Source organism: Oreochromis aureus, linkage group 3 (assembly GCF_013358895.1).
Source record: "Oreochromis aureus strain Israel breed Guangdong linkage group 3, ZZ_aureus, whole genome shotgun sequence".
Classification (NCBI taxonomy): Eukaryota; Metazoa; Chordata; class Actinopteri; order Cichliformes; family Cichlidae; genus Oreochromis; species Oreochromis aureus.
Window position 1 is genome coordinate 92045284 of NC_052944.1, and position 23523 is coordinate 92068806.

Sequence of the window (23523 nt, forward strand, 5' to 3'; positions counted from 1 at the left end):
TGAAATGAGACGTGTTTAATAAACTGGCACATTTCTTTCTCCTGTTTTTACAAAGCTCTCATTTTGGTGACGTCATCAAAGAAAACACACCTTTCACTCCCCCCTGATGGTTTTTCGGCTCTGACTATTTCCTGGATCCTTTTGATGGACTTAAAGTGGCCACGTTGTGTAACACGGATCCTTTCAGCTCCTTCTGGAGATGATTCCAGGAAAAAGATGGAGCTCATTGAAAAGACTCTGAGCACAAACATTAAAATCCTGTGAGAGCGAAGCCTGAACTGATTCTGCTTTTTCCTCATGAATGTTCACAGATAAGAGGAGAGATTCAGAGAGGAACCAACCAATGTGAAAGTGAGAGACAGACGGTGACAGCAAGGAAGGAAAGTGAAAGGTTTCCAGGATCAGACGAGTTCAGGTGGATTCATAAAGAGAGATCAGCAATAAAAGGAATGAAGTGTTTCCTCAGCTGGAGGCAGAACCAGCAGCTGGACTGTTTCCCCACAGCTGGACTCACAGGTGAGACACCTGCAGCTTTACTGACACCCAGTGGACGCAGCAGGAAACTGCAGCAGCTCAGACAGTAATTCAAGTGTTTATTCAGGGCTGCTGTGGCTCATTAAAAACTCTGAAATTCAAATAAATGAAGGTCTTCAAATGTCTCATATTTCTCCAAAATCATTAAATGGAAGTTTTTTCAGATTGGAAGGAAAAATGAAGCCAAGAAGAATTTTTTCAGTCAGTTTTTAAAGTTTCACTCGCTCAGCGTCTCTCCTCTTATCACCGCTGATCAGACACATTTATTTATTTGAAGATGCAGTTAGCGGCTGACACGCTGATGATGCTCAGTAGATCTGATCTTTGTATCTGGATTTATTTGACAGGGACAGTGTTCATGTTCATGGACATCAGGATAAAAACAGAAGATGGAAACCTGCCAGATTTGAGCTAAACTGCTCATTTCCATGTGTAGTCCCTGGGCAGGTCACATGACTCTATCCAACATACAAAGACACACAGACACACAAGAAAAGCCAGAGAAACAAAGACAAATCCAAACAATCCATCATACTGAGTTAAAGTGATCACAGGTCTGCTTTGTTGGAGATGAGCCTTCAAAGTGGAACATGTGGACTGTTCCTTTATTACTACCACTGAAGGCCACGCCCTCTGGTCATGTCATCATGTGGTTTGTAGGAACGCCTCTTCCTCAGAGGATCCACCTGTGCTTCCTCTCCTCTCTCCTCCACCTGTTACAGTGAGGGAACATCCTCCATGATGGAGGAGCTGCTGGAAAGTGCTGAGAGTTTCCTCCAGAGTGAGACCTCTGTCACAGTTCAGAGGATCTACGGCAGCAGAGACCTTCATGGACACTAAAAGTCTCAAACACACAACAACAACATCACACTGACTCCACTCTGACATCACTGATCAATAATCAAAGAACACACAGATCAAACTGATTGATCAGCCATCAGAGGAGTCGGATCAATGGAGCTGCTTCTGTTCCTGATGTCCCCTGTTTGATCCTGGACCTGAACTCTCCCTGCAGAGGAGACACAACACAGTCAGACACACACACACACACACACACACACACACACACACACACACACACACACACACACACACACACACAGTGTTGGGGAGAAACGGAATACATGTACCGCCGTTACGTATTTAAAATACAAAATATGAGTAACCGTATTCCGTTACAGTTACCGTTTAAAAAGGTGGTATTTAGAATGCAGTTACTTTGTTGAAATAAATGGATTACACGGCGGTGTCACGGAGCAAAAACGGGAGCTGGAAGCATGTAAATATAATAATAACCACTGCAGCCAAGAAGAGTGCCTGACGAGCCCATTTGTAAGTAAGCTATTAAGACTCAACTGTACACTGTGTTCGTGTTTTCCTCTGGAAAAAATAAGTTCCGTTGGAGCAGCCTTTCAACGCCTCTCTCTCCCCATAAGCAAAGTTGACCCAGACAACAAAGTAAAGCTAGTTTTCGCTACCAGCCCGACACGAACCCGACGTATTAGCCAGAGGTCCCTTTACTACGTTTGAGCCGCGGACCTTCAGTAACAGTAATAAATCACAGCAATAGTACATTCACGTAGTTGTAAACAGCATGATAATATATTAAGTAATTCAAAGTATTCAGAATACTCATCGAGTAACGTTACAGAGTACATTGTTGGGCATGTATTCTGTATTCTGTAATGGAATACATTTTAAAAGTAACCTTCCCAACACTGCACACACACACAGAAGTAATCAAAAGAACAAACCTTTGACTTTGAGCTGCACAGTTTTATATCTAATCCGTCCGTTCTTCCTCACTTCACACACATATCTCCCACTGTCTCTCTCTGTGGGGTGTTTCAGGGTCAGACTGAGGTCTCCAGTTCTCAGCAGGTCTTCATTCATCCTCGTTCGGTCTCTGTAATCCTGGTGCTGTTTGTGAGGCTGGTCAGAGCCGTTCTCATACATGTGGACCCTCCTGTATTCAGGTTCATAGCGTTGCCACTCCACTTCAACGTCTTCAGGCAGGTTTTGTGTGGTTCTGAAGGGCAGCTGGACAGACTCCACCCCCTCCTCCACCTCCACCTGACATACTGAGAGGACAACAAACACAACGGCCGTTTCTCAATTCTCAAGTACGCCAGTACGTACTCGCGTTCTCGGTGAGTACGTACTGGCCGAGAACGCACAGGAGTACGTACCCGGCGAGAACACGATATGTACAATTGGAACACCTGCGTACGTGATGATGTCACAGGTCCGGAGTTTTTACTGCCGTCCCCTCCTAATTTAACTGTGAGTAACATGTTATGAAGCTTAACTTTAATCACAGCCAAACCGGTTTACTCAGGAACAAATAAAACACTGAAATAAACCAAACATTAACATTTAGAAGTGATCCAAGTGACTTATATATCATTGTTAACCTCAGTAGTGAAACCTCTATTAATAAAAATAGTGTACATGTACATACGTGTACATACCTTAATAAAAACAAGCAGGTGAGATGTTAGAACGCTTTTATTTCTATTCTAGTGGACACTCAATACTATAGACAGCTGCTGGGGTTTCTTTAACCTGAGTAGTGAGAAGACCGCGAGCGGGGGGGGGGGGGGGTTTGAAAACGATGTGCCGGGAGTCCGCTGTTGAGTTCTGGACGAGATGCATTCTGGGATATTTAGCTGTCCCAAGTCCACACCGATGCATGCTCGATAAAACGGGCGGATCGAGAACACATCTGGGACTTTTTCGCGTTCTCGGCTTGATGCGTACTTCGAACTGGAACAGTACTTGGTCTTCGACTGATGACGTATCACAAGTACACGAGATCGCAAGTACGCACAAGTACGCATATTGATAAACGCCCAACATGAGCTGTACAAAGTGTGATTGGTGTTGACAGAGCAGCATCATGTGACTCTTGTTCTGCACTAAATGAAGCGATGGAGTGGCGCCTCCTTCAGGCAGAGAAACAGCTCATGGAGAGAAATAATTATTAGAGCAAAAACAAGAGTGGAGCTGCAAATAAGGCCGAGAGGAACGCTGCAGAAAACTGTTCATGTGTGAATTCATCACTTCATAGATTTATTTGAGCACTAAAATCAGAGCTGCTTCTATTTCTAATATGACAGCTGTACATTAGAGCTGGAACACTTTAAATGTGAGCCATAAAAACATGATACTCTACAAGTGCATTCAGCTCTGACACTGTCACATCATGAAGGAGACGTGGAAATCACTTTGTTACACAAATCAAAGTCAAATCAATTCTATTGATGGAATATTGTGTGATCAATAGACTGATCAGTTTCTAATCTGTCATCTATCAGCTGGAAATCCAGCAGTGTCAAACAGACTTGGCAGCAGATTAGGACCAAACACAAACACATTGAGACTTTTTCTTCATCAGCAGTTGCAGGTAAATTGCAGCAACAATGCGACTCAGACAGTTTCTCTATAACTGCAGGGCTTCCTGCGCTGCTGTTAGTCAGATACGGATCAACAGGTTGTGGATAGAAAGCAGATTCCTTCAGCAGAGGATCCATATCACACTTGAAGCATGTCGTCGGGAAAACAATCAGTGAAAATGGGACACTGAGCCAATGTGAGCCTCAAACTCTGAACATAACCTGCTGCAGACCAGCTGATGTCTTCAGTTACCATGGTGAGGAATTTCACAATAAAGGAGGCGTACGCTCTGTCTTTTCCCGGCCCGACGCTCTGGGACATTTTAGACAAGTTTCCTGGCAGAATACGATCCCGTCCGGAGGCCGACACCATCCTTATCCACATGGGCACAAACCGGATTCCAAACAGCGCTCCCACTTCCTCAAACTGGACTTTGTGTGTCTTTGTGAGGCTGTGAAACAAGCCCACCGTAGTGTTTGTATCTCCGGCCCCACTCCCACCTGTGGCCGTGGGGCGTTTGGGCGGCTGCTCGGCCTCCACACCTGGCTCTCCTCTGTGTGTGACTCCCACAGCCTGGGCTTTAGAGACAACTTCAATGTTTTCTGGGACAGGAGGCATCTTTCTGCAGCAGATGGGCTTCACTTCAACCAATCAGGAGCCAGATACTCTCTGCTAACATATCATATGGAGTCCAGCGTGCAGGAAACACTCCATCAAGTACCTGTCCACACCTGCCCACACCTGCTGACCGCTCCGTCACTGACTGACGTCCCCAGGTCCTAGTCCCTATCATCTCAGTTCCACTCTAAACACTAATACATGTTCAGCTGGACTCGGAGCCTCTGGAGACATTTTGGATATTCCAGTCATAATAACTAACAGGACAGTTTGTGCAAGGTGGAGAAAATCTGCTGCATCATCCCATTGATGAAGCATTCAGCTCCACCCTACAGTTTCTCTGCTGCCTCCATCCACCTTGGTTCACTTTGCTCTTCTTCATATTGGAGCTCTGAACAGTCAGGCTTTTATTCTGAAGGATTTTACAACTTCCCCTCAGCTTGATTTGATGTTTTGAACAGAAACATGATGAAATCTGGAGAGGACTGTCTAGTCTGTGAACTCTGACCCCACATATGATTGTTTCAGTCAGCCCAGAGAAAGTGGCTGGGTGGGTGGAGGTTTGGCTTCAAATGCTCCCCTATTAAGGTGGATGAAGGGTGTAGTTTGGAGGTGCTGCTTGTTAAAGTGTGAAGCAGCTCCTATCTGTGCAGGTATCTCCGCCCTCCTAAGACTCCATCAGAGTTGGAGCTCTCAGATGTTTCCTGCTCCATGGTTCTTATGTGTGATCACATGATCTGAGCTGCTGATTTTAAGATCCATGTTGATGATCTTACTGACTCATTTGCCACAGAGTTCCTCAGTACAGTAAATTCATTGGTTTCAAACAGCGTGTTGTTGGCCTACATATAACTGTGGGCTTCAGTATGAACTCCAGGCTTTGAGCTGATGTGTTTCTATCTGATCATTGATGGATTCTGTTTGAGATCATTTTTCCAAGTGATCAGGCAAAAGAAGCTGTGTCAGTACGCTGACGCTCTTTTCATGAGGAAACAGGAGAAACATGTTCATCAGTGTTTCCTACCACCACTGGTATTCCTCCTCCCTCACACACACAAACACTCTGAATGATCTGAACCTCCTTTGTACATCCACTTTAGATTCAACTGCACCTTTTAAGATCAGGACTAAACGTGGTGCTCGCTCGCTGCCCTGGATTCACAAAGACATTCACAGTCTGAAAAGACAATGCCGGAGGGCAGAAAGGAGACGGAAGAAGGTGAATCTTCAGCTCCGTCATCAAGAAATGAAAGCATGAACGACTGCTTTCAATGAACAGGTGAACGAGGCGAGGGCCGGCTATTTCTCTCCTTTAATTCATTCTAATAAGCACAGCCCAGAGCTCTTTGGAGCTCAGTGGAGCGTCTTTGAAATCCTGCAAGTTTTCATCAGATTACGGCATCGAGTGAGGAACGTCTTCACTTTCTAAACTTTCTGAAGGATCAAATGAATGAGAGGAAATCCAAACCAGCAGCTCCTGATTCTTTTCTTGATGTCCCCGACCCCAGCCACAATATCTGATCTTCTTTTCTGCCAGTCTCTGTGGAGGAGCTTTGAAGGACTGTGGCACAACTGAAACGCTCATCAAGCTGTGTAGATATGATTCCTCCAAAGTTCCTGAGTGAAGTTTGGGATGTCCCTGCCCTCGGCTGCTTCCAATAATGAACACTTGTCTGTCCTCTGGCTGTGTCCCAGAATACTTAAAGACAGCCTGTGTGCAAGCACTCATCAAAGATCCAGCCTCCATCCTTCTGACTACAACAATTACAGAGCCAGCTCAAAGTTTCCTTTTAGAGCAGAACTTTTGGAGAACACTGTCTGTCTGAAGCTTCTTGAAGCGTTACGTCCATGCTAGAACTCCACTTTGACTCTGACTGTGGATCCTGCTGAAGCTTCTTGAAGTGTTACGTCCATGCTAGAACTCCACTTTGACTCTGACTGTGGATCCTGCTGAAGCTTCTCCAAATAGTGGAGAAATGAAGACCTCCACAAGATCAGCAGACCCAGCTCAACAATGTCTGCAGGTGCTAACAGGTCAATCTTTGAGACGCTGAATGTTCCCAGTTTCCTGCTGTGAAACTAGAAGTGATGACTATTATTGTAACAGCACTACAGCTGGAACTGCTGACAGGGCTGGAGACGAACTGGATTCTGATTTCAGTCACAGTTTTGGCTTTCAGTCGTCATCAAAACACTTTGTTTCATTCATGTTGCTCTGAAGCTTTCCTTTCTTCTCACTGACGTGTTATGAACCAATCACAGCCCTTTCCTTTACAGCGCTCTGCTTTCACCCCTCCCTAAAAGCCCAAATTCACTCTCAGTTTAGTTCAGCTGGAGCCAAGATGACACAGAGAGCCTTTGGTCCATGAGATCTATCTAGGAGACATCAGTAACATCAGGTTTGTGTGAGCCGTCCTGTAGAACGCTTACATACAGCTGCTTCTGTCTCTGATCTCTGAGTATCTCTCAGCTTCAGCTGGGACTCCACCCAGGTGTTGGTTGGTCGGCATTTGACAACATCCAAATGACTGGATCAAAGTGTTTGAATGATCTCAGCAGCTTTAAAACTACTGATATCTATACATTTATATTTATTTACAAAAACAAAACTATTGATTTGATCTAAACTCAAGTCATGCCAGAGGCTTTTATTTTGAAGTTAGGATCATTTTTAATGGTCTTCTTAGTCTATTCATTGAAACACACAGTTGCTCCGCCTGACATTTTTGGCTTTTAGATCAAAACAACAAGGAATCTGAATTATTTGAATGAACTGAAAATAGATTCAAACTAAAAGCTTTTAGAGAATAAACTCCTGCATGACCTCTGACCTTTGACCTGTATCTACAGCACTGACCTCTGACTTTCAGCTCCACCTTTCTCTTCAGGATGTTTCCCTCCCTGCTGTAGACGGTGCAGGTGTAGGTCCAGTTGTCCCAGTCTGTGGGGTATTTCAGGGTCAGACTGAGGTCTCCAGTTTTCAGCAGGTCTTCATTCATCTCCGTTCGGTCTCTGTAAACCTGGAGCTGTTCTTCAAGCTGGTCAGAGCCGTTCTCATACACGTGGACCTTTGCATTGTTATCCTTCCACTCCACTTTAACATCTTCAGGCAGGGGAAGTATGGTGTTGAAGGGCAGCTGGACAGACTCCTCCCCTGAATCCACCTCCACCTGGGGGACTGAGAGGACAACAAAGCACAACATGAGCTTGGATGGAGACATTTGTGTTGACTCTAACAGGCTGAATGCTGCTGCTTCACTGGGAGAAGTACACTACACTGCATTAGAAAAACTGCTGCTTTCAAGTGCAGAGCAACAAACTATTTGAACTGATCCAACGTTATTAACACAGACATTTGTCGATCCGCTGCTGTTTGCTGCTATAGATATAATCAGTGATGGGAATAAAGGTGTTACTTTTTTCAGTAACGATTAATCTAAATAATTATTATTCCTATCGTTACAACGCTGTTACAGTTACTAACAAGAAAATGCAGTGCGTTACTATTTTTCAACACACACACACACACACACACACACACACACACACACACGATTGAAGCTGTCAGCAGTTTACTGGGAGGTAGGATGGCAAAACAATCACACAAGTGGTTCTAATTGACTGAGTAAGAGTTAGGTAGTAAACCAATCAGAGGTAGACTTGGGCGGATGTTCACATACAAACAGATAGCACAGTAACAAAAGTCATGGAGAGCCCGGATAATTCGAAGGAAGCATTTTTAAGTGGAGGTACAGACATTATTTTTCTCTCAAAGAGATAAACGACAGGAATCTGTATGTGAAATGTAACCTATGCCCTGGAACAAAGTGCCTTTCAACGTCACATGCTTCAACAAAACTGGTCGCCAAGAACGAAGGTGTTGATGCTAGCAGGCGCGGCTCAAACCCAGGTGTGGCTAACATAAGCTCAGCAAGCGATGGAGATGTAGCGACGCAATCCAACCAGTCTAAGCTTGATTTCTCTTCTCCACAAACATTTGTGACTGTGAAACAGACTGAATTACACAAATTGATAGCCAGGTATGTCGTTGAGAACATGCCTTACCAACAGTCGAGTCAGATTCCTTCAAGTCTCTTTTTGCCAAAGTACCAGCAAGAGGAGGGGGTCAGCCAGCCATGCAGAAAGACTTTTTCCAAATACAGGTTCAAGGTTTAAAAAGACATTTTATGAGTTAGAATACGTCTCTACTACAGCAGACATCTGGACTGCATTTAATAAAAGCTATCTTGGTGTAACAGTACATTGGATAATCCACACAGCATGCAGAGAGAGAAAGCAGCACTGGCATACAGAAGATTCAAGGGTCACCATACGCATGATAATATTACTGTTTAGATTGACAACATTCACTGACACTATGCCATATCCCACAAAATAACATCAACTGTGACAGACAATGGCTCTAATTTTGCTAAGGCCTTTGAAAAGTACCAGCCAGTTGAGGAGGAAGACTCTGAAAATGATGAGGACGAGGTAACTTTTACAAACATAAATGATGCCTTAAAAAACAGTGTTGGTGATGATAATGACAACGATGAAAATGTAGGTGTGATGATCAATCTGCCGCCACACCAGAGATGTGCATCACACAAAAGTCTTGTTTCTTGTAATGATGTTGACAAGTGGCTACTTTCACAAACAGAAACAAAGGCATTATATAGAAGCGCTGCCACAAAGTGCACAGGGTTGTGGAACAAGGCCAGTCATTCAACAGTGGCTGCAGAGAGAGTGGATGGCATTATTGGAAAGAAACTGCTACTTCCTTGCACTACAAGATGGAATTCATTTTATGATTCCTTGGCTCTAATCTGTGAGATTTTTCTTGTTGAGCTGAACGCCATCTTCTCCAAGTTTGGGTTGACAGCCATGACAGAGCGAGAACATCAGTTCATCAGGGAGTACTGCACTGTCATGAGGCCAATTACAGTGGCCCTGGACATTCTTCAGGGAAAAGACAACACTTTTTATGGGATACTTCCACCCACACTGGAGACATTGATGTTTAAGACCCTAGAGTTGAGCAGTGGCCTGCAAATTCTTAATACCACCATAAACGGTAGTAACCAGACCGAAAAGCAGCACACATTTCGGTGCTTTATTTCGGTGCTTTTATTTCCTGAGCCAATTCTAGCCAATCATTTTGCATTTCCGAGGATAGTAGGCGGGGCCAGGTACATACGTTCTTTTAGAGCAGAGCTAAAGATTAAAAATGCCCAAGGCGAAGCGGTCAAAAGTCTGGCTGTACTTCACAGCAAAAGATGCAAACTCAGCAGCCTGCAACAGGTGCTTTAAGGTGATACTGTGATACTGTGCAAAGGAGGTAACACCTCGAATCTCATGAAACACCTGGCGACTTCCTTCTTTGCTGTGCTGCTCCCCCAGCACACTACAGCATAGAACAGTACTCCAGCAACCACTGACTGGTAAAACATCCTCAGGAGCTTCCTGCAGATGTTAAAAGACCTCAGCCTCCTGAGGAAGTACAGTCGGCTTTGGGCTTTTTTATACAGGTGCTCTGTGTTGCATGACTAGTCCAGTTTATTGTCCACCCACAGCCCCAGGTACTTGTACTTGTTGACCACCTCCACCTCCTCCCCCTCCTCCCCCTCTATCTGAACCGGCACTGGACCTTCTCTGGACCTCCCGAAGTCCACAACCAGTTCCTTAGTCTTTGAGGTGTTGAGTTGCAGGTGGTTTGTGTGACTCCATGAGAGAAAGTTCCTCACCAGACTTCTGTACTCCTCTTCCTGATCATCCCAGATACACCCCATGATGGCTGTGTCATCTGCAAACTTCTGAATATGGCATAATTCAGAGTTGTAGCAGAAGTCAGAGGTGTACAGGGTGAAGAGAAGAGGGGACAGCACAGTTCCCTGTGGTGCTCCTGTGCTGCTGACCACAGTGTCAGACGTGATGTTCTTCAGCCTGACGTACTGTGGTCTGTCAGTGAGGTAGTCGGAGAGCAAAGCGACCAGGCAGGGGTCCACCTCCATCCTGTTCAGTTTTTCCTGAAGCAGACAGGGCCGGATGGTATTAAAGGCACTGGAAGAGTCAAGAAACAGGATCCTGACCGTGCCTTTACCCCCATCCAGGTGTGAGTGAGCTCTATGCAGGAGGTACAGGATGGCATCCTCAACTCCGACACCCGCCTTGTATGCGAACTGTAGTGGGTCCTGGCAAGGGCGTCGATTTGGCATGGACGGAAGGGACATGTCCCCACCAATATCCAGCGATTATTGAATTGTCCCCACCAATAATTTGATCTCTTCGAGTAAAGAAATACAAACCCCATAGAAAAAAAAAAATCTGTCAACGTCTCATTCACCCAGCGGTGCAGAAAGAGTTAAATTACGTTCTCTACCTGAGTCCTACCTCATGTGACAAATACGGCCAATGTGATTGGCTGTGCCTATCAGCGAGCTCTGTTTAGTTTTAGCAGCGGCAATCCTGCGCTGCGAGGACCTGCAAGGAGGAGAGGAGGACGGCAGCAAAAAGGAAGAACCTGGATATAAGAAAGTATTTTTCAAAGAAACCTGTAAGTCACTTAAAGTCAAGTTCACTCATAAAATGTGTCCGTCATAATAACGTTACAGGCAATACCAGGCCATACATGCCAACCCTCCCGATTTTTCCGGGAGAATCCCGAATTTCAGTGCCCCTCCCGAAAATCTCCCGGAGCCACCATTCTCCCCAATTTCTCCTGATTTTCCACCCGGACAACAAAATTGAAAAACCATATCCTAGATTGGCCCAGCCAATTCCAGTTTCCAACAATAGCTGCTACTACTGCAGCTACTTAGTATTAATATTACTCTCATTACTCTTTCTGGGTTGCAAAATAAACTTTTAACATATTTTCAGGCGAGATTGTAGTTGTGTAAACTTCAAATAACTTAAACATGTTATTGTTTGGCCTTTTTCAGTGTTTTATTTGTTTGTGAGTAAATCGGTTTGGCTGAGATTAAAGTTATTAGATTAGATTAAATAAAACTTAATTAATTAATTAATTAATTATTAATTAATCCCCCGGGAGGGTTCCTCCAGGGTTTTCAGCTGAATAAATGTGACCCGGCCCACTTAGACCGCGAAGGCCAGGTCCTCAGGTGGACGCAGCCTCTGAATTTGGACACCCCCGGAACAGGCATGTGACATTAAACTTATTTTTTTCCGATAAGTAAACACTGTAAAAACCCGTTTGAATGTCTCCCTAATTCTGAGGTCTCAAGGTTGGCAAGTATGTGCTAGGCTTTGGCCCACATCACTCTAAAACTGTATGTAACCATGAAAAAAGTGTTGCCATGTCCACCAGGACAGTATAGTATAGACAGTATAGTATAGACTCCTTCACATAGTGGACATTGAGTTGTAGTGTGGGGCACCAGTAATCCATGTGTGTTGCTGTAACAGTAGTTCATGTTTAGAATAAAACATCCCAGCTCACTGACTTGATCGGGGCAATAGTGCCTAAAATGTTGCATAATTTTGCTGAGAGATCTTTTACTTTGTGGTAATCTTAGATGAGTAGTTTTATGGACAAAAACCAGCAGGTCATTCAGTGTTCCCTTAGTACTAATGTGTAAGAGATGTTGGTGTACTATAACTGAAGTAATGTTGTTAAGTCCTTAAAGTCATATTCTTTTATTGTCATTACTGTATTTGAAGCTTTTTTAAAATTTTGTATGATACCTGATTTATATGGAATATGGCTGAAGTAAACTAATGTCTATAATCAGTCATTTATTTAGTAGTAATTTAACATTATATAATTAACATATAAAACTATGAATTGTAATTTTAAATGGTTTAAAAGCATGTAGAATAGCATATGTAGGCAAGTATATGTCTCCTTTTTTATCAAGAAGCAAAGACAAAAAGGAAAAAAAGAAGAATCAGGGCAGGGTTCGGTGGTTGAATCATCCGTCCCCACCAATGCCAAAACCAAATCTACGCCCTTGGGTCCTGGGCATGTTGTACCTGTGGTCGGAGGAGGTTGAGGAAGAGCCGCTCTAAAGTCTAGGACCGCTCTAGGACGACACCTCTGCTACTGCAGAAAGTCAAGTCATAGATTATTTCAAATCAGGATCACATGGATTGGACTCTCTGAGTAGATATACACTGATAAAGAATATTTCACTCAGATACAATGCAGCCACGCCATCCAGTGCACCAGTAGAAAGACTGTTTAGCCTGGGAAAGCTCGTCTTCTCTCCAAAGAGGAACAGACTTTCTGATGAGGAATTTGAGAAACACCTTGTTTTGAGATACAACCACTGGCTTAATGGCTAGGATGAATGGATGTAAGAGGTTTGTGGATGTGGCAAATACAAATTTTCCATGTTTTAAAAAAGCAGAGGACATTAAAACAGGACTCTCTAATATGCCTCTACTGCAAGAACAGCACATTTGACTTCAAATAGATTGTAAATAGCCATGGAGTTGAAACTTTGTATTATCTGTTTACATTTTTATACCTTATAGAAAATGTTTTAGTTTTATTATACATTGTATTTTTTCAGTGTGAAATTGAAATCACCTCAACTATTTACTTTTGCATGGAGGAGAATACTTGTTTAGCCAGAGTTGTTGAAAACTGTTACAGTTTGGCTCATTTAATTTGCACTACATTTCTTAAAAAGCACAACTTAGTTTAATACTTATTTTATAGCCAGTTGCAGCCTGTTAATGTACAATAAATATCAATGGTTTTGACACGTCTGTTGTGTTTTATTGTATTATTTATGACAAATTTAAAAAAGACTTCTCTCTACAATTATAAAATATTATCGGATTGGTATTTTGTCATGTTATCACAGTAACATTTAAATAGTTTGTATACATATATATTTATGTTTACTGTTAGTTACTTCTGTAAAGTGCCTATTTACTTCAATTATATATTTAGTATTATAACAGAGAGATGCATATATGTTTTTGTATGTTCAGTAATTTATTTTCTTATTATTTTAGTACCTTTTATTAAGACTGGATCCAAGTTGTTTTACATATTTAAACAATTTTTTAAAGTAACGCAATAGTTACTTTTCCTAGTAATTAATTGCTTTTATAGTATTGTAACTCAGTTACTAACTCGGTTACTTTTTTGAAGAAGTAACTAGTAACTGTAACTAATTACTTATTCAAATTAACTTGCCCAACACTGGATATAATCCAGCTGATGTGGGAGAACTACCTGTGACACTTTGATGCAGCCATGAATCTGACTGATTTCTTTCCATTTTCAAAGGTTGATGCATCAGTTAAAGTCCTTAAAAAGCTCAGAAATAAAGAGAAAGGTTGGTTAAAGCAAAGAGAGGCACTGGCAGCATTTAAGACACTAAACAAGAGAAACAGATCAGAGAACATCAGACTGAATAAGTGGAATAAAGTGAAACAGAGCACTAACGCTCCCTAAGAATGGAGCTGTCAGAGGAAGAGAGCAGCAAACTGAAAGTCTCTGTTAGCTGCAGAGCTCTGAAACTTCACACAGCTTTGGATGATAACATGGAGAAAGGATGTGGAGATTTTCACAGCTCTGCTAGAAATCATCTTCTAGTTATTGTGACTCAGATATGACTGATTAGATTGGTTCAAGATGGCGATCGCAGCTACAGCCAGATTGGCATCTCAGAATAGGTTGTGTGATTAATTCAAATTAAAGTCAAATATATTTAGCCTGAAACAAAACATAAACAAACAAAAAGGAGAAAATGGCAAATATCATTTTACCACTTTTGAATTCCACGCTATTGGTTTTAGCAGCCCTCCAGTTTTATCTGTCACAATTTACAGACCACCTAAAGACAGTGCTGCTTTTATCAAGGAATTCTCAGAATTTTTAACAAACAGACATTCAAAGTATAATATGATAATTCTAACCGGTGATTTTAACCTGCACATAGATAATCCTTCTGACCCTACATCAAAAGAATTCTTAAACATTCTTCACTGTATGGATTTTACCCAGTACGTCATGCAGCCGACTCACAACAGAGGACACACTCTGGACCTGGTCACCCATGGGCTGTCCACCAGTGTGTCCTCTGTTGTTGACTTGGCTGTCTCTGACCACTACTGTGTGTTTTTTAACATCACCGGTTTTATTCAGCGGGAGACCTCGGTGCGAACTGTGAGGAAGCGCTATCTTCTTCTTTGGCTCTCGGAGGAGGCGGACGCACTTTTTCTCCTCTCCCTTATCTTCCCTGCTTATGTCCTTGTCTAGTCTCGTGTTTTTTTTGTATTTTCCCTGGAACATTCTCTCACAGTCTGTTCTCTAAAACCTAAAGGAGGAATTATGGATTGGATCAACTGGTCTCTGAATGCAATTGACACCACTTTCTCAACTAGAGTTTGGGCTTGGGTGAGCCTGAGTGGTGAAGATATCTACCTATTCGGAACCATGGTAACAGGGTTCTTGCTGATCGGAGCTGGCTTGGCCCTGACTTATCGAAGAATTAAGAAAGCGGAACCGGCTGTTCAAACCCCCACAAGGCTGCCCGCTGGGATTGGAACGATGGGATGAGGCGTGAGTTTCTCAAAATGGGCCCATTGAGTCAGGATAAGATCTTGGAGAGGCTACGGCTGCTGTGAATAAGATCTCTGACTGCAGACTGGATACATCTCGGAAGGGCTAGCCCGGAATAACATCTCTGGGCGCAAAACTGGATGACATCTCGGGGAGGCACACTGCCGTGAGTTCTCAAAAATTGGCTCCTTGAGCACAAGAAGTGACAACATCACAGAACGCAAGTATGGCGAAGCTCGCGGCTCTCCAATGGGAGATTGAGAGACCAGTGTTGGACTAGAACTGCTTTGAAATTCATATGAGCTGTTCGCACTAAAGTAAAAAATAACATCACTTATGCGGATACCCCTTTGGCGCCAGCTGCAAGGCCGGAGCTGAACAAAACACCATGATAACGACTGTGTTTAGTCTGTTCCTTCCCATTCCATGCAAGGCCACCTGGGTTGGCTGGAAGACTGTTTACTTAGCCTGGCAGGGCGAAGGACACTGTCTCAGCTGAACTCTGGACACGCACACACATACATATACTGATACTGATAAGCACTCACCGACGCATCGTCCTCCCTACCCCGGATCCAACGCCACCTCCAACGCTTACCTCCCCTCTGATGTGGACATCGGGTCAGTTGGAGGCGCAGTCGAAAGATTGCAGCGGTCCCAGATCAGATGTACACACTGGAACTCTTTCCCATGTTGCTTGTCTGTGTTTATTGTGCTATGGTGTGTTGATATCTGTGCATTCCTGTATTATCCTTTTGTGTTACACATTTCGATGTTTTTTTCCTCGCTACCTAGCCTGACCTGTCTCCCCAATGTGATGGTTGTGTATTGTATGTACGGTCGGCAAGGTCTGTCATCTCGGTTGTGGGCAAAAGACCTGCAACTGACAAATAAAGGCTATCTCATCTCATCTCTCATCATCTAACCTCTGAAGTGGCTGCAAATTTTACCAGGGTTTTAGACGAGTGATTCTACCTGCACCATGTGATTTTATTTTTAATCATTTTAACCTCAAACTGAAGAAAAGCCTTGACTCCGTTGCTCCACTCACCACCAAAAAGATTAACGTAAAACGTGTATCACCCTGGAGAAACGAAGAAGTCAAAACTCTCAAAAGAAATTGCAAGGCAGCAGAAAGGAGATGGAGGAAAAATAAAAATGAAATCAACCATCAAATACTTTGCGAGCAACTTAAAATGTACAATAATACACTAAGGAATTCAAGAAATTCATACTTCACCAAAATAATCAGTAATAACAAAAATAATCCCAAGGTCCTCTTCTCCACCATAGATCATTTATTTAACCCTGATTTTAACAGCTCCCAAAGAACCCCCACAGACTCACTCTGTGAGCAGTTTGCAGACCACTTCAGGGGAAAAATCAACACCATCAGATGTGATATTTTATCTTCTCGTGTTATGATTTTAAACACATCTGAGGGCTCGATTGTACCTGAGGAGACACTGGACAGCTTTGTCCTGGTTAATGCTGAGAACCTTAAGAAAGTTTTCTCCACAGTGAGACCCACCACATGTCTTTTAGATCCAATCCCCTCTTCACTTTTTAAAACACTTTATGGATTTTTTGAAGCTGAGCTTTTATACATGATGAATTGCTCTCTTCAGTCGGGTGTCTTCCCTGCTGCCTTTAAAACGGCGGTGGTGAGGCCCCTTCTGAAGAAGAGCAATTTGGATTGCAATAATTTTAATAACTACAGACCTGTATCCAACTTACCATTTTTAAGTAAAATTTTAGAAAAACTTGTTTTTATTCAGATTAATGACTTTTTGAATGATAAACAGATCCTAGAAATATTTCAGTCTGGATTTCGGGTGAACCACAGCACAGAGACCGCTCTCCTAAAGGTTTTAAATGATATTAGATGTAACTGGGACTCCCAAAAGCTCTCAGTCCTGGTGCTACTGGATCTAAGCGCAGCCTTTGATACAGTGGACCACGCTATACTTTTAAACAGATTGAAACACATGGTGGGCCTCTCTGGTGCTGTACACAACTGGTTCACTTCCTATCTCTCAGACAGAACCTTTATGGTGTGTTTGGATACATGCTCCTCTAAGATCCATAAAATGACATGTGGTGTGCCTCAAGGGTCGGTTTTAGGCCCTGTACTTTTTAATTTGTATATGCTCCCTCTTGGCGGCGTCATCAGGAGGCATGGAGTGAACTTCCACAGTTACGCTGATGATACTCAGCTGTACATCTCCGTGTCTCCTGATGACACCAGACCAATGGATGCCCTTTTTAACTGTATTCTAGATATAAAATCTTGAATGGCAGAAAACTTTTTACAGCTTAACCATGACAAAACTGAAGTTTTAATCATCGGTCCTGAGGCTCAGAGAGAGAAATTCTTGTCTAAATTACAGGCATTTTCACTATGCCCTTCACTACAAGTGAAAAACCTGGGTGTTATTTTTGACTCTGAGCTTGGTTTTATCACACATATTAAACACGTAACCAAAATTGGATTTTATCATCTAAAAATATAGCCAGAGTCCGCCTATTCTCTCTCGGGCCAACACGGAGATGCTGATGCATGCTTTTATTACCAGTCGCATTGATTATTGTAATGCCCTGCTCTCTGGTCTCCCCAAAAAGAATATTTCATCTTTACAACTTTTGCAAAACTCTGCAGTTCGTGTGCTGACGAAGACCAGAGGGCGGGCCCACATTACACCGGTTTTACAATCGCTGCATTGGCTCCCCGTGTGTTTCAGGATCGATTTTAAAGTTCTTTTATTGGTTTTTAAATGTCTTAATGGTCTTGGGCCTTCTTATCTTTCAGATCTGCTTTTACCATATGAACCCTCATGGACCCTGAGGTCCTCTGGTACTGGCCTTTTGATTGTCCCTAAAGTCAGGACACATACTCACGGAGAGGCAGCTTTTCAGTGGTATGGTCCTCGACTGTGGAACAGCCTACCAGAGGAGCTCAGGGCCGCAGAGAACGTTCATGTCTTTAAAAACAGGCTCAAGACCCACCTTTTTAATTTAGCTTTTAACTAACGTTTATTTATTTTATGCTTATTTATTCTATCCTGTTATTCTATTTATATTATTAATTTAGTTTTACCTAATATCTATTGATTGTATTCTTATTCATTTTTTATCTTCTTACTCTGTTTATACTTATATTAATATTGTATCCTACTCTTATTTATTTTATCTTTTTATCCTGTTTATATTCTTATTAGGTCATATCTCCAGTGTTTCCTCGGAGGGGGCTCTCTGCACCGGGGCTGTGATCGACCGTGGCTGCTGGGGCTCTGTGGGTCCTGTCAGCCTGGCTGGGGGGCTTCTTTGCCTCCCTCCTGCTGTGTGCCCAGCCTGGAGGCTGCCGGTGTGTGTGTGTGTGTGTGTGTGGGGGGGGTGGGGGAGATGTGTGTATCCATGACCGTTTCTGTTAATGAGAGTGCGGGGAATGAGTGGGAGTGGGGTGGGCTGCTTTTAACCATGTAAAGCACTTCGTGCTACAGTTTGTTTTGTATGAAAAGTGCTTTATAAATAAAGATTGATTGATTGATTGAAAGATGAGAAAAATTGAAGACGATTTGGAGGAGATTAAGCTGTCGCTTAACTCGTTGTCAACAGACGTCGAAAGAATAGTTAAGCAACAAGGAATGTTAACGACTTTAATGGACCAAATCAAAGAATTAAAAATTTTGATTAAGGAAAAGGATAAAACAATCCAGCTTTTAGAAAGGAGAGTGGAGGATTTAGAACAGCATGCACGACTGGAGGACGTGATTATTACCGGCTTGGAAACCAAACACAGGAGCTACGCAAGAGTTACTGAGACTGGGAGTGCTGTGAGGTCTGGCGGAGATGAGCCCCCGGTGGAGGAGCAACAAACATTAGAGCGTCAGGTAGTGGAGTTTTTTGTGACTGAAAAAACTTCCCCTGCATAGCAACAACATCGCGGCGTGTTATACCCTCCCCAGAAAGAATGCCAGGGCACCTCCAGCAATAGTAGTAAAATTTGTGTATTGAAAACACAAAATTGAGCTGCTGAGGCAGTCCAGAAAACTGAAAGGGAGCGGAGTATATGTGAATGAACATCTCAAGAAAAAGAACGCCGATATTGCCAGACAAGCCCGTATCATGCGTAAAGAAAAAAAAATCCAAGCAGCATGGACAAGAAACCGCAAAGTGATGATAAAGCTCAACGGAACACCAGAAGAAGCTAAGGTTGTAATGATCAGGGATCTTCATGATTTGGACAACTATGGGGGATGATTACACTGATGCGGTCGGACAGCAGAAGGTCTGTTATGATGTGTTTGCTGACAACTAGCCGGACTTATTCAATGAAAGACACTATTTCCGACTGTCAGAGGGGGAAAATGGAGAATACCCAACCACAATGACTGAAGATTCGGATTACAAATTACATGAATTTGAAAATAATATCGATCCAGAAAGGAATGTGCTGAATGCAATAAATGTTACATGCGAGTATTATACTGAGAATCAATTTAGGGATAATGTTGACATAGGCAATACATTTTCATTAATTCATTTCAACTGTAGAAGCCTCTATAAAAGTTTTGTTCTGATCAATGATTTTTTGAATAATCTGGAAGGGAAGTTTAAAGTGATAGCACTATCAGAAACGTGGATAGATGAGGAAAGGGGCTGGGACTTGCACATTGATGGGTATGAATTAGGGATGCAACGATACCAATTTTTTCAAACCGATCCGATACCGATACTTGGATCTGAGTACTTGCCGATACCGAGTACAAAAACCGTTACTTCTACCACACACAAGTTAAACTTAACCAGTAGTAAAGAAACGACCCCAGACAACTCTTTAACCTAAACGAAACGTTTACTGAACGTAAGGGCAGAGACAAATACTGTACAACACATCCCTTTTTTAAACTCAAATGATATTCCAATTCCTTAACCAAATGAAATACACTGTATAAATGACATAATTCCCTTTCAAATTATATTAAACAACCCAACTTATGTTATCACCTTTTGGTAAGTGACTCACTAATATACACTCCAAAACACGTTATATAAATCCACTAAACACACAATATTCACACATGGGCTCCACACACTCACACTTGTTGCAGGCCTGTTTGCTGCTCACGCCGGACGATGGAGAAAAATCCTCTTCTCCCCAGTAAGAGCACAAAAGTCTGACTTAGAGTTCCGTTGCTCGGTAGGTCGCCGTTCACCAGTCCCACACTAAATCCACTCCCTGCGGACCCGATGCTGTCTCCGCTACAGCACGTTAGCGAGTCACTGTCCAGCTCTCCGACAGTCCATAGCGGATGCCTCCTTGGCGAAGCCAAGCAGTCCGGGCTAGCCTTTAGCCTCGGCGGTCGTAGCTGGAAACACCGCACGGTGGTGCGACCATTGAAACAAAAAGTCACTTCACCCACACTCTGTTGTGAAGCTCTCACACGGTCAGTTTTCTAGTCACACACTCTTTTGTGCTGGTTAACCTCAGTAAAACTAGCCGAGTCTCTCACTTTGGTTCAGCTAACCTCGTGCATCTCTCCATGTAGATACACAGGTCCCGTTTTATGCTACCTTCACGGGCCTCCAGAAAATGAGAACTCTGAAAAATATTTTAACTCCCTTCAGAGTTACATACCATAAAATAATACTTTTATAATTAACATAACAGTTTGATTGCTCTAATTACCTGTATTTACCTTGCGACATATTACAGGGCAAATTACATTCAGGGTAGAGTTACATCACATAACATCAACTGTGAACGCCTTATGTTACCGTGGCGTTTAAGTCCATGGGAATTATGAGTATCCACTCCCAAATTCCCATCCGGGCTACATTAGTATCGGTTCATGGTATCGGTTAACTTTTACGAGTACGAGTACGCACACATTTTACAGTATCGTCCCCGATACCCAATACCAGTATCGGTATCGGTGCATCCCTGGTATGAATTATATCCTATAAATTGATCTAATAAGAAGGCAGGAGGTGTGGCACTTTTTGTTGATAGTGATTTGAAATGTAAACAGGTTGAATATATGTCTGTGGCTATTGATGATTTAATGGAGTGTGTGACAGTAGAAATAGCAATGAAAAGAAAGAGTAATATAATTGTTACTTGTATGTATAGGAGGCCTGGGACACTGATAGAAACATTCACAGATGTAGTAGAAGATTTATTGAGCAAGGTAGAGGGAAATAAGACATTCTGTATTTGTGGTGATTATAATATTGATTTTTTTAAAATGTCCAATCATAAGGCATCATCAGATTTTTTTGAGTTATTATTTGGAAGAGGGTTCTACCCTCTGATTACTAAACCTAGTAGAATAACTGAAAAGTCAGCTACTTCAATTGATCACATTTTCATTAATTGCTTGGAAAGCAACATTATAAGTGGTCTTGTTATAAATGACATAAGTGATCATTTACCTGTTTTTGTTACTTTAGATTATAAAATGACACCAAAGGAGGAAGCGTGTGTGGACAGATATATAAGAATTAGAAATGATGATCCAATAAATAAGTTCAGGCAAGATCTTATGAAAGAAGATTGGAATGAGGTTTATGTAAATGACGTCAATGCTGCATACGAGGCATTCTTAAATATTTATTTGGTTTTGTGTGAAAATCGCTGTCCAATGGTATTATATAAGCAAAAGAAAAAGAAATCTACTGGTAAAACATGGATAACAAAAGGACTAGAAAATGCATGTAAAAAGAAAAATAAACTGTATAGAGATTATATGAAGCTTAGAACAAAGCCTGCGGAAATGAAATATAAAGTTTATAAAAATAAGTTAGTATTAATTATCAGAAAGGCTAAGAAAGAGTATTATAATAAATTATTTTACAAAAACAAAAATAATATTAAGGGTACGTGGAATATCTTAAAAAACACGTATTGGGTAATAAATATACATCTTTAAATTTACCTACTTACTTTAATAAGAAAAATAAGGTAGTAAGTGATATGAATGAAGTGGTAAATGAATTTAATTCTTTTTTTGTAAATATTGGGCCTGACCTGGCTAACTTAATTAGAAAACAAGATGATTCAGAATGGAATGACGAATGGAAAGGAGATAGCAGAGTGGTACAGTCTATGTTTTCAGGGGAAATCACTGAAAAGGAAATCATAGCTACTGTAGCAAATTCTAAAAACAAGACATCCACTGACTGTGATGGTCATCGGACATGGTCATCGTAAAAAAGTTTTCTAAAGTGCTTGAAAAACTCTTTGCACAAAGATTTGATAGTTTCATTGAAAAAGCAGTTATTTAGATAATAGGTTTCAGTATGTGCAGTGTTTAGGCAACTCATCTGATAGAATGAAAATAGAATGTGGGGTCCCTCAAGGTTCTGTTTTAGGACCAAAACTTTTTAATTTATATATAAACGACATTTGTGATGTGTCAAAAATGTTACATTTTGTTTTGTTTGCAGACGATACAAATTATTATTGTTCCGGAGAAAACTTGAAAGAATTGGTTAAAATTATGGTTTTTGAAATGAAAAAAATTTAAAAAATGGTTTGAGGTAAATAAGTTATCGCTGAATTTGGAAAAAACAAACTTTATGATATTCGGAAACCGAGCAAAGGACGAAGAGATAGTATTATCTATAGAGGGAGTATTAATTGAAAGAGTGACAGAATTGCGTTTTCTGGGTGTAATAGTGGATGACAAGTGAACATGGAAATCTCATATTGAACGTGTTAAAAAAAAAGTTGGCTAAAAGTATTTATATCCTGGGTAATGTAAGATATATATTAGATTACAAGACAATGAGAATAATATATTTTTCATTTTTTCTACCATATCTGAGTTATTGTGTTGAAGTATGGGGGAATACATATATGACTAATATGAAACCATTATATTTATTACAGAAGAGAGCGCTTCGAATTATGCATAATGTTAAATATAGAGAACACACTAATAGTTTGTTTATAAAATCGAAATTATTAAAACTAGAAGATATAGTGAAATTACAGACATTAATTATTATGTTTAGGGCAAAAAATAAAATACTACCTCTTAAGTTACAGTTTATTTGTATTGTGTTCAATGGGGACGGCAGAAGGAAGTTTTATTTTAAGCATCGGTTTGCTCGAACCACACAAAGGCAAATGTGTCCAACAGTCATAGGCATAAGAAACTGGAATTCTCTCAGTGATCATCTTAAGTGTTGTACAAATGTTTAATTGTAGAAAAAAATTATCCTTTTAGTTTGATATTTAGTGGTATTGCTCATTGTTGAGTATATTGTTCTGTTTGGTTTGGTTTGTTATGTTATGTGCAGAATATTGTCAGAGTGTAATTTTGGTTGCCTACTTGTATTGTCACAGATAGGGGGCAGGTGTCAATAAGAATTTATTCTTCTTCCTGCCTTTTCATGCATGGAAACAGTGTTACTTTAATTGAAAG